Source organism: Phaethon lepturus, unplaced genomic scaffold (genome assembly GCF_000687285.1).
Source record: "Phaethon lepturus isolate BGI_N335 unplaced genomic scaffold, ASM68728v1 scaffold5790, whole genome shotgun sequence".
NCBI lineage: Eukaryota > Metazoa > Chordata > Aves > Phaethontiformes > Phaethontidae > Phaethon > Phaethon lepturus.
In genome coordinates, this window is record NW_010512541.1 from 33,922 (window position 1) to 51,465 (window position 17,544).

At 42.0% G+C, this 17,544-nt stretch overlaps 1 pseudogene; it reads left to right on the top strand.

The window, feature by feature from the left end:
• Positions 1-9,048: 9,048 nt before the first annotated feature.
• The window catches only part of LOC104620961, a 22,627-nt pseudogene continuing 14,131 nt past the window's right edge, over positions 9,049-17,544 (top strand).

Genomic DNA, 17,544 nt, shown 5'->3' on the forward strand with positions numbered 1-17,544 from the left:
TGGGAGACCGTCCTGTGGCAGTTCAGGGCATCAGCTCCTTGTGCAGATCAGAGCTCAAGCTGAAGATTAACTGACAAACAAGGTTGTGGCTTCTTTGGTACCTGCACAAGTAACACCCAGTGTGGGTCGTTATACATTTCCTTGCTCTTCCTGAAGGTCTGTAAGTGAGATTCTCTCTCTTTTAGAGGTGATGACTGGGTCCCTGGAAGGCTTAGATGACCGTGCAGCGGCAAATCTCTCTGTTCTCAATCCCTCATTTATCAAGCCTCAAAGAAGCTTGTCTGGGACCCTCAGATAAAGCTCTTTTTATGTTCTCTGCACATACACAAAAATGAGAAATGTGAGGAGATCGCTACCTCCTATTACATAGCAGTCCACAGAAAGTCCTTATGCCATTACCTTTTTTATTCCAACATTAGCAGAGGTGTCAAGAGAGGGAATATCTCATTGCATTTCCATAACAGCCTTATCCAGGCCATCTTCCCACTGTTGTGTACGTTAGCAGGTAAATCCTCCTCGCTACCTCTGACGCCTTCCACCAAGAGAGAGGCAGTCTGTGACTGGAGGAAGCAGTGCTTTCTCCACTTTGCTTTCGTGCTGATGATCGTTTCAGGTTCCTCTGGGAATGCTGATTTACAAACTCACTGCTCTCTTGGGCTTCAGAGGAAAGCAGTTCGGTCTGGGGCCATCTCCAGCAGCCAAACACATCAGGAGGAAGGAAATGCTTGCTCTGCTACTGCTCCCTGTTGCCTGCTTGAGGAAGCATCAGATAAAAAAGTCTGATGCAGCTTCATGTACTGGCCTTCCAGAATGAAATAGCAGTCACACAAGCTGGAGGGGGAGTAACAGCCCCAAAATAAAGGGTTTAGTCACCATTTCAGTGCTCAGAATCCAATGGGGAAAAATTGTGTTTGTATACAGATAAGGAAGAGGTTCCTCTGCATCTCCCCCACTCTTCCTGAACACATATTCATTGCTTTGTAATCCACGTATCTCAGGTCCTCATTTTTTGTTTCACACGTCTCCCACATATTCTGTGTAGATGGAAATAAATACGCATTTGTTAACACAAATAAGGTTCATATTGGGCTATATGGGAGGTTGTTGCGTTAAGAGGCAGATGCCCAAAGTCAGCGTTAGTAGTCCGGTCGCGCCCAACCCCTTTCGTTGGACTCTCACGGGTCCGGATGCACTACTAACATCACACGACCTGCTCAGCCGGACACCTCCTGAACTCAGACGGCCACACTCAGAGGTACGGTCGCGTTCAGGAGCGACACAAACAACGGCTGAGTCAAACAATAGTGCGATTTATTGAAGCAACAGATGCACAAGTTCTTTGGGTTGACGGTGATAAATTCACTGTCTGCAAGCAAGTGCACTAAACTGATTACGGTCAGGTTACACACTCGTGGGGTGATGAAACAACTCTAGAGATTTCTAAAATTCCCACAGATCCACTCAGGATAACCGAGTGTTCGAATCTTACCCAAAGGCGTCCTAATGGGGGGGAAGAGAGGGACAGCCCGTCGGCGGATCCTAAAAGTCAGGAGTGATGGTGTCTTCCCTGACATCCAGCTCTTTTCACACTATTTTATAGTGTTTTACTTTGCAGGTGGAGCTTGAGTGACTCTAGTCGTACATACCTTTATCAGGATTGGTTCAAAATTCCCACACTTCGCGTTTAAAGGTACAGACTAGGAAAAATTCAGTGCACACACTCATTGAGGGGTGGTCGCACCTTGGGAGGGGAGCGACCTTCGAGAGGGAGGTGTGTTTTAGCATTATAATGATATTACAATAAGCAAAGTTCACTCCAAGTACAGCATTTCATCAAAGTTGACAGGTCACTGACCCAGGGCATTGAATGTGCAGCTTATTAATGTACACACTGTGTACCTTTAGATTCCCTTGTTCACAGAGCGTGGCCGTGATGTCTCCACTCCGCTCCACCCTCCATGCAATTTCTCCCAGAGTCAGCACACCAAGTTCCCCTGACGTTGCCAACATCTAGGGTTGCCTAGGGAATTGTCATCGTACAGGCTCATTGTACACTAGCCACGTTCCACCCTGTTTCAATGCTGTTCTTAGAGTGTAAATTTCCAAATTGCTCCTCAGCGATTACTCCACAGAGGTGTGAAAGTCAGAGACAAGCTCAAAATCTTAATTCTGTCCTTGTAAAAATTGTAATAAAAATGATAAAACTTCCCAAAGTGACAAGGCCAGAGTAAACTGGCAGATTTTCCACTTTTCTGTCTACAGGTCATGTCTGGGTAACTCTCAGCCACACTGACCCTTCCACAATTAATATCGCAAAGGACTTCTCTTCTAATGCTTCTCTTTTAGCATCACCCTAGATGTGCCTGAAAGTTACACTGAGACATAAGTTATGAGGCATTTTAATGGCAAATAGCTTATTTACTGAACAAATGATGTTTTAAATATCCTAGCTTAAAATCAGTAGGTTTTGGTCAATCTAGGTAAATATTTTTCAAATAAGTATCTTTTTAATGTGTTCCTAAGGGAGAAAATGTAGCTATTATATACAGATACAATATTTTATTTGTGGGTTAGATTAATAAAGAAATTCAGGTGGCATTCCCAAGAAAGAGTTAAGACACTTCTTACCTCCTCTTTACCCTTCCTCACTCCCAATGCCCATGGCAAGCACCAAGCATAAAGGACATCCCAAGTTCAAATCCTGTCTTTAACTTGCTCAAAGGCAAATCCAAGACTCATCACCCCATGTAATGGCCAAGCCTGTGTACCATAGAAACAGGAACATCTTTTATGAATGACACCTGCCTTTGCTCCTCCCTGCCTTATGACTATCATTTTTTTCTGAACACTGAGTTACAAATCCAAATTATTATTATTTATAGGCAGGCAGAACAATTTGTTGAATCCTATTTTTAATTTAAATTAGGATTTGTTGAATCCTAATTTAATTGCTAGATATACAGAAAAAAAATTCCATCCAAATTAGTCTGAGGACATTTTTCTTTTTTCTGTTCAGCCATCAATCTAAAAGCCAGTTGTTTACAAAACCATACTGTGAAGGCAAATGAGGATGCTTTTTTAAAGTCTGAAAAGAATTGATCAGATTGCTTCTGCATGCTAGCCATTAAAAGAAAGAACTGCTTTGAAATTTTGATTTTTGCCAAGAAGTTCTTTGTGTCCATCTTGTTCATTGCTGGCTAATTACCACCTTTGCAGACAATCTACATGGTTAGGTCTCCTTGGAAACTAGCAAGGCTCGGAAAAAAATAAGTCTAAGACTCTCTATTGAACTCAGAAACTGTTTTATAGCAGTGAAGTAAGGCCCAATCACGTCTGATGTCAACTGACCACAGTATTTACATGAACAACAAAATTATCCTATCAGAATAGAGATAGAATATCTTTCTTAGCATGTGTCCACTTCTTATGAACCCCACTATTAACTTCAGAGGACATGTCAATGTCTTTAAAAAGAGAAACATGTATATTATACAGGTGGGAGAATGTAAGAAGAAAAGTGCTCTATCATGCAGAGCACGTAAGCCTGGTGGTCCGTTCCCCACATACGGCCCTGCAACACCACCTCCTGCATTAGCCCTCCTGGAGGCAGCATCCCTGCCCCACCCTTTCATTATCTATTCAAAGACCTTTTGTCTATGGGCTTGCCAAACTCCTTTCAAACTTCCCGATATTGTCCAACTCCACAGCCTCCCAGGAGCAGCAAGCTTCTGAAGCCACTACCTGCTGTTAAAGGAATATTTTCTTGTAACTGTTTTAAAATCAATCTCCTACTAGGTGTGTGAGATCCATGGTACCATGGGATTCTCCATTCTCCATCTTCATGCCATCCCTCTCGGCCTTCACCCTCTTCACACTGAAGAGTCCAGGCTTTTCTTACCATCTCTTTGAGTGGCAAGTGCTGGGACCTCTCCACTCCTTTGGCTGCTCATCTCCATTACCTTCTTCAATTCTTCCATGGCCTCCTGAGGTCCAGGGACCATGCACGCACACAATACAATACCATGTTGCCTGGTTTTAGAAGGTCACTCCTGGCCCTGAGCATAAATGGAGCTGTGACTACCATCTTTTTTTTTTTTTTTCCTTTTTGGAAGCCAAGCAGCCCTTGGGCCTTAGGTCTCAGATGGGAAATAAGGAATATTAAGATTCATCTTGGCTGCCCATGGGATGCCAAGGGAGCTGTGCAGGTACTCTATCCTCATAGCTGGTACATCCAAGTTCTGAGGCATCCAGCACCAGCTGAGACACCAGATGAGGGTCAAGGAGTTGAGCAAGACTTCGTGCAAGTCACTGAAAGGAATTGTCACCTGTTTTTCTTTGTCCCATCCTAATTCATCCCATCACCATTTGTCTCGGACAAAGAGAAGGAAGATACAGCTCAAGCATAAAGGGGCTGTTTTGTCACCCAAATTGAACGGAGTGAGACAAAGGTACTATCTGTAACACCACAAATCAGCCTCATCCCACGCACAAACCCAGACAAGTCTGAATACAGCAAACTCTTTCTTCTCCACCACCCTCCCAAATACAAGTCCAGTCCCTTATCTCTGTTACTGCAGTGCTTCCTTCCTTCTTTCTCCCCAGCTGCCTGCCTGCCCTTTCTGTTTCCGCCTGTTTTAAAGTTCTGATACCAGTGCCCAGATACTTCACTCTGCCTGCCTACCATCCCTCCACACCTCTGACATCCCAGGACCCTCATTTCTTCCCCACACACCCCTGTCCTCTGATGCTCCCACATCGACACGCACACCAGAAGAGCACAATCAGACCTCCAGGGAAGGCTCTTTAAAGCTTTTGTCATTTCATTTAAAATGAATCCATGGGCATTTCTGCTACTTTATGTGCTCTGATCTGGAAGACCCCTCTTGCAACTGCTGTCGCTATTGAGAAAGCCTGGGCATCTACAAAGCCTCTAGTGACACCATTTAGACCAGCCAGGAGGGCTCCCATGGTGCTTGAGCTGCTGGGGGATTCAGGCAGCAGGGCAGGCGGCTGAAATCCGCATCATTCCTGCCAAAATGTTACCCTTCTGCCACTGGCCTCCACTGCACAAATGGGCTTTGAGTTAGCTTTAAACATAGGAAAACCAGAAACCTACCCAATACACAAGCTAATTTGTTTGCAGATGTTCCACTCTTATTTCATGCATGGAAAGCCGGTCTGAAGCAGCCAAGCTCTATTTTTACCACCTCAGTTTTCCATTTAATTTTGCTTTTGGATGCACAAGAAGTGTGTTCTTGTTATCAGTCTATTCATTTATCAAAAGCTCTCCTCCATGGGCTCAATACTTCTGTTTACAGCATAGGAGCAGTTTTCTGTGTAAAAGGTCAGCTCCTTTATCAACTATTTCTTTAAAGGAGTCCAACTACATGTATCTAACTAAAAAACCCACAAAATTCACATTTTATTCCAGCATATTTATTGTTTCAAGTAGTACTTCTAACAAGAGCAGCTTGCATTTCTGATATCTATGAGCAAATCCCTGAAAGATAGCTCATATATTTCAGGGGTAGATCTTCGCCCTGTATAAATCAGGAGATATCTGAAAAGCAGAACTATTCTTTTCTCTCAAGACATCTAGAGGCTATGAAAGCTTTGAATTATTTGTGCTCATGCTGAGCTTTGCTAGCTCCAATAAAGATAGAAGAGCTTTGCCAGCTGAAGGCTGATGAACCATCTAAAACGTCAATTATTTAAGAAACATAATACAAGTTCAGCCTGTTCTGGTAAGATCCATACATACCATAGAAGGAAAATTTAAATCCACACTAGTATTTTACTTTTTTATTAAACTCTGCATTCAGCCACCCAGAATTAAATGCCATCGAAACTCCCCAGCAGATTTGCAGAAACTGGATGTTGCAATCTAGCCAGTTGGGATGACATGAGAAACCAGCACCATGAAGTCTTTTTGCTCTTTCAGAAAGGTTCTAAGTTATCTCTCAAAGTACCTTATTTTTAGAGAGGAAACTGGTGATCTAGTGACTCATGCATGGGACCATCCTGGTGAATGATGGGTTATTTTCAGTTAGACTGGAAAAAAACTATGGGAAAAATTAAGAGCAAATCAAAAAGACTTTTACATACTTTTTAACAAAACAAGAAAAATAAACATAAAACCCCTACCTCACACAAAATAGGCATTACAAAATCTTTCATGTAATCACTCCATTTTGAGGTTATTTAATCTTTTTGAACAACTTTGTTTCTTAAAGTTAGGTAAAATTTTACTGTGAAAAAGGAGTGAAAATCTGAATTCTAAAGGTGTTGCTAAAAGCTCCTACAATTCAAATACCACATTTTTGAAAGTCTGAAATTAAATGTCTTTTCCTTTATAAAATATTTTGGAAAATCCTGTTGCCAGATTGAATGAAATTTACAAAATGTTTCAGTGCTTACAATTCTTTCTGCTACCTATTTCCCTATAGAAAAGGATAATAACAATTATAGCAATTTCACAGCAACTCCTTTGATTCTTTTTTTCAAATAAGTTTATAGACTTATTTACTTTTTTATGTAGCTTAAGTGAAATAACATAGTAAATGGTAGTTTAGACACCACTGAACTGTTTATTTCAAGACAAAACGTTGCTATTTGTTGGCATGTAAACATTTTTTGTGGTTTTGACTTATATTTTCAGTCATGTTGGGTCTGACATTGTACTTGTCTGAGTACATCCTTTAACAAACTCATATGTAGATGGGTATAAAATCCTGTATAGCTGATGCTCATTGCAGAAAAGGTGTATGGTTTTTCATTCAAATTAAACAAAGTAAGAAAAAGTCTGGACTGAAACCAAATATGTGTTCATTCAATCTTTTGTCCTGATTCAACTAAACAGTTTACCTAAAAAAAAAGGCATGAGTTGAGTGAGGGTTTTTTTTGGGGGGGGGGTCTTTCACTCAATTTGCTTTGAGGACAAAGCCACAAACTCTGACCTAACAAACTAACTTGTTGTTGAATGTGGAAGTCCTTCTACCAAATATGAGCATCAGGCAGATCCAGCCTGTGGCTGCACTCTTACTGCCTGAAAATAAAAACACACAACCTTTCAGGCTCCACACAAAGCTGGAGTAATTTTTTTGAAGATACTTCACAGGGACATTAAGTGGAAGAGCTATTTGAAAAAATATTTGACTGTAGCTTTGGGAACAGCAGCACTCATGAAAAAGAAACATTTCTTGTAGTTCACTCTTATATAGATTCCTTGGCACAATATGGTGTGGTTAACTCATTCTGTTTTCATGACACTAGTAGGAATTTAGTATTTCTGAGACCTCCACACACTATCAAATGTTGCTATGCCTACCTTTCAGAATCTAACTGAAGATCTGAAAGAAATCTAAAAACCTATATACCAGCCAAAGTTTCAAAAGTGACTGGGGAGAGGCCAGGCAGAGTGATGGATACAGCTCATTTCCTTAGGAAACATGGCTAAGTACTATTCTGCGCTTACCATTTCCAGGTTATCAAAATACCACAGCCTGAAACAAAACATTGACCCAGTTGAAATTTTGGAGATTTTTTTTTTTAATTCCCTTTTCTAAATGACTTTTTAGACATCACTTCCAGCATTATTTCTCACTTATTTTTTCTCTGCAGTCTATAAACTGCACAAAGTAGAAATGGGAAATCAGTAGCAAGAAACTAGGTCTTTGTATTGCATTGTGACTTCTTTTGGCAGGGGAAGGGGAGGAAGCTAGTGATGGCCTAATTATTTAGCTTAAAGAAAGCAACCAGAATCTCAGTATCAACTGCAGTAAGAAATGGAAGAAAAATGGAACGGGAAAAACGTGGCAGCTCTTCTGATAAACGAAGTAATTGTAAGAAGGGTAACTGCCTGGTCTCTGAGACAATGTTATTTTTGAGGCAATGTTCAGATGCAAGAATTTGGTTTTGTATGTTAGGCCAAATGAACAATGTCACTCACCTCAGCTGACAGAAAACTACGTATATCCACCAAGTCACCACCACGGGAGGCAGCAGCAATCACAGAAATGTTGTATGCCCAGAATCTATGAGAAAAATGTTAGTAAGTGGGCAAAAAAGTTAAATTAAAATCCTGCTTGATTTTTGTAAAAGAGGAGCACCTTGCTCTTCTGAAATATGTTGCCTAGAAGCAAAAGCCACCCAAATCCTCCTTTGACTGCAAAGAAGTTATCAAGAAAGAAATCTCCATTACCAGATTAAAAAAAAAGTTCTTGGCTGTTTCAATTTTCCCAGCCTTTCCAGCCCTTTCTGTAATTTCGTGCAACAGTAATAAGCAGAAACAAAACCAATGTGCTTGGGCAATGTCTGTGACCTGGGGGCAGCCTGTTTAAGGTTCAGTTGGATGTAAACTGAGGAGAAAAAAAAATATAATTTAAGGAGGCAAGTTTGTGACATTTTTTCATTCTTCTTTTGAGAATTGGGGGTTAGGAGGAATCAGATATCTGTACTTCAAAATCATTCTGTTCTCTGTAGGCCACATTTCTTGAAAAAGCAGACATAGCCAGTGACAGTTCTTTCTAGTTCAAACACCTCATCTTTACCAATGGCATTCAGACTGCTCTCCCAAAGCCTTGCTTCACTAGGAAGCTGCTGACGGGCAAAACCAGCTGCAAAGTAGCAGTCGGCAGTATGTGTGTGCTACTTTGCATCATAGCACGCACACACGCTACCCAAAACACCAATGCCAGCTGGCTTCCCCAGTGAACGATCATCTTGACTTAGGGCAAGTTTACTCGGTGTAGGTGATGTTTTGCAGAGAAAAAGTAAACACTCTCAAAGTCATCTCACATCCCCTAACCTTAAGCTGCTCAGGTCCAAGGTCTCTAGCAATATATAGCGTCTCCTGTCCATTTCTGTAGGAAAGGACTAGAGGTTCTTGCGTTTGGTCTGCAGGCTTACTTCATTGCATAAGTTATCATCTCCAGGCGACTGGTACAGCATATTGTTTGAATAGAGTCCTTCCTTTCTGACAGAAATATTCTTCTCTATTCTTCCTATGCCTTTTATTTGTTGAGTGTTCATTGATCAAAGCAAAGCAAGCTGTCAGAGTATGTCTGTGCAGTAGTCAAGATGGTTCCAATACCTGCCCAAGGAGCTCTATGAATATTCAGGCAAAAAGCTCTCTCAAGGATGTTCAGCAATGCAGGCCAAAGTTGTATTTGGTTATCCCAAGGATGAAGATTCAACTAAAGCCACCCTTACTTCAGGAAGGGGAGGAAAAAAAGGACAGGAACGGAGTTCGGATAGAAAACAGCAAGGAGAGAGAAGGGCTGGCTTCTCCTGCCGACATGAAAGCGGGAAAACTGGTGGTATCAACTCCTGTGAGGGTCTATTTCTCTCCTCTGTAGTGACCTAACTAGACAGATAGACTTTGACAAGGGCAACAGCTGCCTGCCTTGATTTATAAACTTTTCACATACTGGAATATGCACTAGGCCCATCACCAATCTGACTACATCTATAATGCTAAATAAAACCAGGCCAGGAACTGTTCTGCAATCTTGAGAGCAAGCGGTACAGGATGTCCATTCCATGCTGCAGAGCACTTGGCCCTGGGTCTTGTGTGGACTTTATGTCTCTCGGTTTTAAGGCATAATTAGTATATTGACAGTGATTTTTTTCTACTTCAAATTATCTGAAATAACATGAGGAGTGTTGCAGACCAAGGATGGTCTTGTTGCTTGACACAGAGGTGGCATGAAGGTCTGAGGAGATGTTTGAGGGAGCAAATCCTGCTGGGATAGTTTTAGCAGATGAGAGTGAAAGAAGCCAAAGCTGATGCAATCTCATCCATGCTGTCTAATGGGAGCAGTCCTTGGCACATACTGTCTCCCAGACCATTCCAACGTATTGTCTCAGAGCACTAGTTGGCATGGGCCAATGCCAAGACGGGTAGCTTGCTAACATTTAGCAGTGCAGATAATCAGCACTGGACAGGCCAGCCAAGCTCTGATTTACACTTCAGCTTCCAGAAACAGCCAGGAGCACTCCCCAGATATCAGTGATATTACAGGTGAAGAATTAAATGAGTCAGAATTATCTATATGAAATGTTCAGCTGATCAGCTAATTTTTGTTTTTAGAGTTTTCAGTTGGGAAAACTTTAATGGGAAAAAATCATGAGAAGAAGGAACTGATTCCCCATCTCTTCTTACAAAACTTGAGAATACTCTTTTTCCATGCGATCATTAAGGAAAATATGTGGAGAAACTAGGATTTAAGCAGCCCTCACCCAACTTCCCTGGAAGAGAGAGCTGTAAATCAACAGCTCAGATGCAAAAGAGAAGCTGCAGAGAAGACAAAGTCATACTCTTCTCAGAGATGCTCAGGGAAGAACAAGGAGAACAAGGCATAAGCTGCAGTGAAGAAAATTCCAATAGGATATAAAATTTTTTTTAAAGTCCCTGGTGCGAGAGGTGCAGCACTGGGACGGGGCCCAGAGAGGCTGTGGAAACTTCCGTCCTTGGCCCTGAGCAACATAATCTAAATTTGAAGCTGGTCCTGTGTTGAGCAGGGGGTTGATCAAGAGACCTTTAGAGCTCCCTTCTGACACAAAATATTCTATGATTTTAAACAGGTTTTAAATTTTTTTATTATTATTTCTATCAGTTAGAGCATGTAAACACAAGCAGTTTAAAACTGATAACACTCAGGTCAGTACACTTCCTTCATGCTTCCTCCTTTTCCTGGTACACCCCACAGAGATGAAAAGTTGAGTTCTTAGTAAATCTCTGAAGAATTAGTCCAACTGACAAGTAAAAATATTGGCATTAGTACATGTGATAGTAACTGGCAGAAATAGCTGGAGTTGAGTAACTGCGAAAAGAAATCTCTCGGAGGGCACATCAGACAATGACATGTTACCGCAACTCAGGCATCAGAAAGAAAGTATGTGGCCAGTATTTGCAGCTATTAAGGCCTGTCAGCACTGTGAATCATTCATGATCCCTATTACCCCTACTACAGCAGTCATCAGGAGTTTTGCCACATGGAAATACTAGACATGAGCCAAGTTCTGATGTTGCCCGGTGGCATGACTCAGGGTGAGGCACCTGGGCTGTCTCTGCCATTGACCTTGCTCCACTGCTTGCAGCAGCAGTGACAATAGTATGCATTTTCCAAGTGCAAAAAATGCATCCTTTCTATCTTTCTCACCTTCTCAGAAGAAGCACTGCTTCTGAGGAGGCTGTTTTCTGCACTGGTTGTGTACAGGACAAGTGCACTATAGCAAAGGAGACCGAGGTCTGATTTTTTCAAAAGAGATAGAGTTCATCTCTGACTTCTTTATACGTTGTTATGAGCAACTGCATGCAAGAGTCTCTGATCTTAATGCCAGCCTTGCACACTTATGATGGCCAGGAATCGTCATTCTGCGTTTCTGGTAGTCCTCCATTGTCTAGTCTTCCATTTGTAGGCCATGATTTCAGAGTAACCACTGCTCCATTGTGTTGAACTTAGTCTCCATAGTTCAACGTTCTCTGAAATTGCATGGGACACCCACCTGTCTCTCTTTTGTAACTCTACAGGTTTGTCATTCTTAGACTTTCCTCTTTATTACCTGACTAAGATGAAAACATCGTTGCTTTTGCCTTTCTGATGACAGCAAGGGAACAAAAGTGGGAAGGTTGAGTGTGAAGAGGTAGTGAGCACTAGACAAGGGTCATAGACCACCTGCGATAAAGGACAAGAAGGAGTTGTTAATTTAACATATAGCATGTGACAGAGATTACTTGTACCATCCAGGGGAATATGATGAATAAGAACATGACACAAGCCAGAGCACATGTGCGATATCAGCAATAGCCTATACATATGCTCAGTCTGCTCAGAAGAATAGCATCTAGGCTGCACTGAACTGGGCCCCAAAAACCACTCTGGACATTGGTCCCAGTCACCACATACATAAGGGGGTCAATGTCCAGCACGTATGCTGACACCAAAAACGGTAGGTTATCTTGTGCAGATTCACAGGCTTTCATGAGAACCGTTGCCTGTGCTTTCATGAGAACCTGCCAAGCTTTTCTGGAAGCCCAAAGTCTGGTAAAAATCATGTGTAATTAATCAGTCAGGAGCAGAGATATGTAACAGCAAACTCTCCTTATTCCAGAAATTTATTTTTGATGCCAGGCATTTGCACTAGAGATGGCTCTGAATTAACACTGGCTCCAAGTACTCAGGCTTCAGATAGTAAACAAGTTTCATAATCTAATTTGGGATCCCCAGCTTAATGAAAGGCAGAAGACATTGATAATCAACCGTCTCCACATACCTTTGCAAGTTCAGAATGCATAGCCTTTTTACACTGCCCCATATACCTAAAAAAGTCGAGGCTGTTTGGTTTCCCTGTGCTTCAAATGAAGCTACATTTAACAAAGCAGACGTAAAAACAGCATTCTGGAGCCTTTAGTGGTAAATTCTGTAATGAAATTGGTTAGAATCCAAGGTGAAAACTACAAGGTCAAATGACCACCAAAAATGGAGTTGTGCTTCTTTAAATTCATGTATCAGCTTCATTTTCCATCCTCCATAATAAAAGGGCCAAGAATCAGAGATGAATGGAAATGTTTGTACTGCATAGAGGCAAAATGTTACTCAGGCTGACTTTTTGCAGCTGTACAGGCTTAAAAGAAATCAAAATAGTAGAACATTATTTTTATCAACTTGGATTAGAAGGCAATGATGAAGCAGGTAGTATGAAAAAAACAAGGTATCCTTACAGCCTCTTTTCTAACCATAAATGTACTTCAATTTGCATTCCGTTTCTAGTGAAAACTGATGCTGAAATAAATTTAAACCACACACTTGCTCCTTCTGAAATTGTATTTATGATTCTATGGGTGCAAATAAATAATTTGGATCTTGAAGAAATTTGCCAAGTCAGTGTTTATTCAACATCTCAAAACGAGGACTAGACAATGTTCCCAGCTGAGTGGATAGAAAATCTCGCATCGATTACAACAGTGCAGGACCAGATCCTAACTCCTTTCTTTTTCGGAAGAAAATCTGCATTTTTTTTTATAGTGACTGCTTACAATTGTTAGCTGATCATAAAAAGCTCCGTTTTTTTCTGTAAACAAGACTCTTTCTCCTCATATCTAGTGGTAGTACACAGTGCCTGGCAGTACAGATTACCTGGCCTCACTGCGAGCGATACAGGCTGAGTTCATCAAACAGGCAAATCCCCCTCTATTCCGAGAATATCCGTTCCTGCGCCCTCGGTGCTCATCAGACCCGAGATTTCACAAAGCTCTGAAACGGTGACTGAAACCAGACAGAGATCAGGCAAAGCATTTCAAAAGCTCCCCGTCTGCCTCCTCTCTCTGACCGCTCCTGGCATCACAGGCGAGAAAAGAAACAGAATGAGCCAGACTTGGAGCAGAGCATTGAACCTTGCAAGGAAATGCCTTGTGCTGCGCGGGGCTACGCCGCCTTCTCCCGATGTCAAAGCCGAAGGGCCTCGCGGAGGCAGCAGGGAAACAGAAGAAACCACCTGGTACTGCCAAATATTCCACGGATCAATGCAGTGTCAGGGAGGCTGGTGATCACAGCAAATGAGAAGTGAATACTGAAAAATGTTGACAAAAGGCAAGCTTGGACCTTACAAACGCAAACACCTGCTTAACTTAAAAGTTGGCCCCAACCTATGAGGAAAGTGGGGAATGACCTACAGGCAGAGAGGAATCGAAGTCTAAATGATGTCTGCTCAACACTTGTATATGTGCAATAAAGCCCATGAGAACAATTTGCAGATTATAAACAATTTTTTGAAAATAGTGAATTTTCAATAAATTTGCATACAATCCGTTCACAACTATGTTACAAAAGATAAAATTAGCTACTAAATTACGGTGAAACATTCACTTAACTCTCTGTATCAGTTTCAGTTACAAAAAGGTTAGTTATAATATGTAATATTCTCTGTTGAAACTCCTAATTATTCTGCAGGTCATCCTACAACCCGAATACAGTATATGATCAAAACAGGCTGCGAGTGTTTAAATTAGACGAGTATGCCCTTTACGTACCTCCTTTTGGTTTGTATTTGTACAGTACCATGACAAGATCTCTGAAGCACTACCAAAGTACAAAAAAATCACGTTGCTAACGGTAAAATGATTGCTTAGGGATTATAGTACTATGTTACATTCCCAGCCATGAAGGTCATGAGAGCGTCTCCTGCACAGCTCACAGTTTGTTGTTGACATTAGATTCATGTTATTCTACAGGCTCTAAATAAAAATATGTGCTTGGAAACACTGGATTGTGTCTTTCCAGTGTTGTTCTGGAATAGACAAGACCAGGACACCAACACTGGTTGCATCTTTACTAGAAAATAAAATGTTCCCGAGCACTGGCACCCAATTCCCTTTCTGGTAAAATTCCTAGAAAAACCCATGGCATGGTTTTGACCAGTGCAGCACTGAGAACACACAGTTCCTGGCTACATTTCAGATGTTAACATGGGACATACGTAGACTATTCCTAATAGGCAGATTGTATGAGACTACCCTGCTTTGAAAACAACAGGAGTTCAGTAACACAAGTGTGGGCTGTACCACTCCATTTAGACTCCATGCTAAAGAGTAGGCCTGGGCACATTTAGTTTATTAATATAGCCAGTACACATACTGCTATGATGAAACATAAGTGAACTATTCAGGGACTTATTTAGGAGAACTCCTTGTCATTTGCTGGAAAATGAAACAAGTCACTGAAATCTCATATGTGTTGTACGCATTTTGCCTAAGGGACTCACTGAAACAAATACTTTTACTTTGAACAGAATATGCTAAAAATGCCTAAATTGGCACGGTATTGTTACCTGGCCATTGTGTCCAAACAAACATAATGTTTACTGGGAGAGGGGGAAGCATTCAGAAGTAGTACATTATTTTTTTTTTTGTAGTGCAGATTAATAATATATATTTTTTTTTGTCATGAAGAAGAGTGGAGAGGGTAAAAATAGCTCTCAAGTGAGATAGCTGCTATTCACTCCTCTGTTCCTGGAACCATGACAGCCATTATATAACCAAAAGGAAAATTAAACGCAATAAACAGCATAAGCTAATTGGGTTGATATCAAGTAAAAATATAATGAGTCGAAGTGTTTTGTGGCAAAGGCGCTGACACTATGTGGCTGTTCCTCAGCCTTGGTGTTGAACAGGGATCCTGCCATGTGTTTAAAACCTATTCATCCAGCATTTCCATGGAAACACACAGATGCACAACCCTTGGATCACTTATTTCAGGAATTGCTGCTCCCAGGGTTCACTCCGGAGTGGGAATTCCGACGAGGAGAGGGTGACGGACCTGTCTAGAAACCTGTTCTGTGACTAAAAATTTGACCTTAATTTTTCCTCTCAGACACTGCCTAAGAGTTGAGAAGTGACAGCACTGGAAAGAGCCTGAAGAGTTTATAAAATAGCCAGATGCCCCCAGGGAGACTAAAATGTCCACAAGAGTGTTAGCGAGATGCTATACTGAGAGAGACTTAGGTTATGTACAGCCACTGGGTTTGGTTGTCCAAAGCTGCCCTCTTCCATATCCAGACGGTATTTAGCTCTAGTGCTACCCCTCAGGGTTAAGAAAAATCACCTCGTGTTGGAAGGGGCAGGTCCCTGAAGCCCATTTAGTGACAGTGACAGTGACAGCCCACCACCATGTGCTGGGGAGCACAGTGGGTACCTTGCTCCTGCTACAAAACCTATAGCCGCTTGAGAAACCGTGGCCCTTACCTCTCTTTGTGGGTCAGCTCATGCACTGTAAAAGACAGGGAAGGCTGGTTAAGATGCACAAGGGCTTAATCAACACAAAGCATTTTGAAAGCATCCCTAAAATTTGTTGTATCAATAAAAGGTGCTTCATTGCTAGTATGTACTTCTATAGGAAATAAACACTGTATGCAAAGCAGGCTAGATGGGTGCAGCATATGACTGGTAGGCATCCCTGGATGGTTTTGGGTTTTTTTTTTTTCTGATTTAAAACTTATCTTTCCTGATGCCAGTAAGAGATGCTCGGGCAGCGAGGTCTATGACATGGTTGCCTTTAACAACAAGATCAGAAGTAAGGTATATTATCAAAGGCAACAGGGGACATCGGCACTTTGCCTCTGTATTCATGCCAGGATCTAACTGGGAAAGCAAAATACTCATAATGCCTTAAAGATAATGAACCATATTAAACCAGCATTACTAGCCTAACATACAGTCCATTAAAGCCTCAAAAGCCAGACTTCATAGCCTGTTCATAAGTGTTTGAGGGGTTTATTACTGCTGTGATGTGATAGCTCATGTGGACTGAAATTTCCTTAGGCACAACAGAGAGTTAAGCGTAAAGTGTGAAGCCTTAACTTCAAATTTCCTGGCTTTGGCTTAAGTCTGCCTCACAAGGTTCCTGCAGTGCCTTTTTATTGTGTTTATTTCATCATACCTTATATAGTATTAGTGATAATGCAAGTAGACACACTGTCACCAACTGGGGAAAAGTTCATTCAGGACTGACTGCCTTGTGACACAACTTCCAGTGCTGCCGCTACCATCAGCCTGAATAATGCCCTCTTTAGACACAGCAGCAAACTGAAGAAGTAACACAGGATGGAGCGCACAGTCTTTAAACACAGATCTGCTGTCAGGTTTCCATTCTACTGTCGGCCTTTGAGCCTTCCTTTTAACACAGAAAAGGCTATGGGGCTGAACAGAGGCTTGGCTGGCAGTGGAGCAGGCCAGAAGAAGAGACGATGAGTCTACAACTCTTTTTTTTTTTTTTTTCCCTGGGTATCAGTTACCCCTAAAACTTTACAAGGCTCTGTGATCTTTCTCCACTGGGATGAGTCTGCACATCTTGAAAAAGCTACAAGTGCTGTGAGACTCCACAGATGATCTGATATGTAGCACATATTTCTAAGAGCGAGAGACTAAAATGTTCTTCGTGCTGTACAGACCCACCAAGAGCAGCCCCTCATGCAACCCTCTCTCTGGACAAGGGCCCAGGTTTTGTTTGTAGCTCTTCCACATGAAAGGACTTGGGTCTACTGCCCGGGCCAGTGCCAGGCAGAGGCACCCAAGCCCATGGGGTGCCAGAGAGAGGACTGCTGTGTCAAGCAGGAGCTTTGATGATTTTATGCCCCCATTCTCCAGTTGGCCAAGAGGTACTCAGAGGCAACCGGAGCTCAGGGAAATTAAGTGCTTCCCAACCCAAGCAGCTTGCTCCCAGCTCTCTGCTTGAAGATCACCACCCACAGCAGGACTGGGCAGCCCACCCCTGGGCCTGCACAGCGGTTACCAGAACACATTAATGTAAACTGTGGCCATTGCAGAGCACACCACCAACACACAGATCAACGTCCTGACTGATCAGGAGCAGCATCTCTGTAAACCAATGGTACAACGTCACATCAGTGCTACTACATTCAGAGCCAAACATCTAGGCAAAGCCAGCAGAAGCCTTTTACCTTCACAGCCTGGCAGCCAAATGATAGCAGCTAGCCAGAAGGGAGAAAATTAAGAGTCTAAGAACTGGCATTCCTCACGGATGAAGT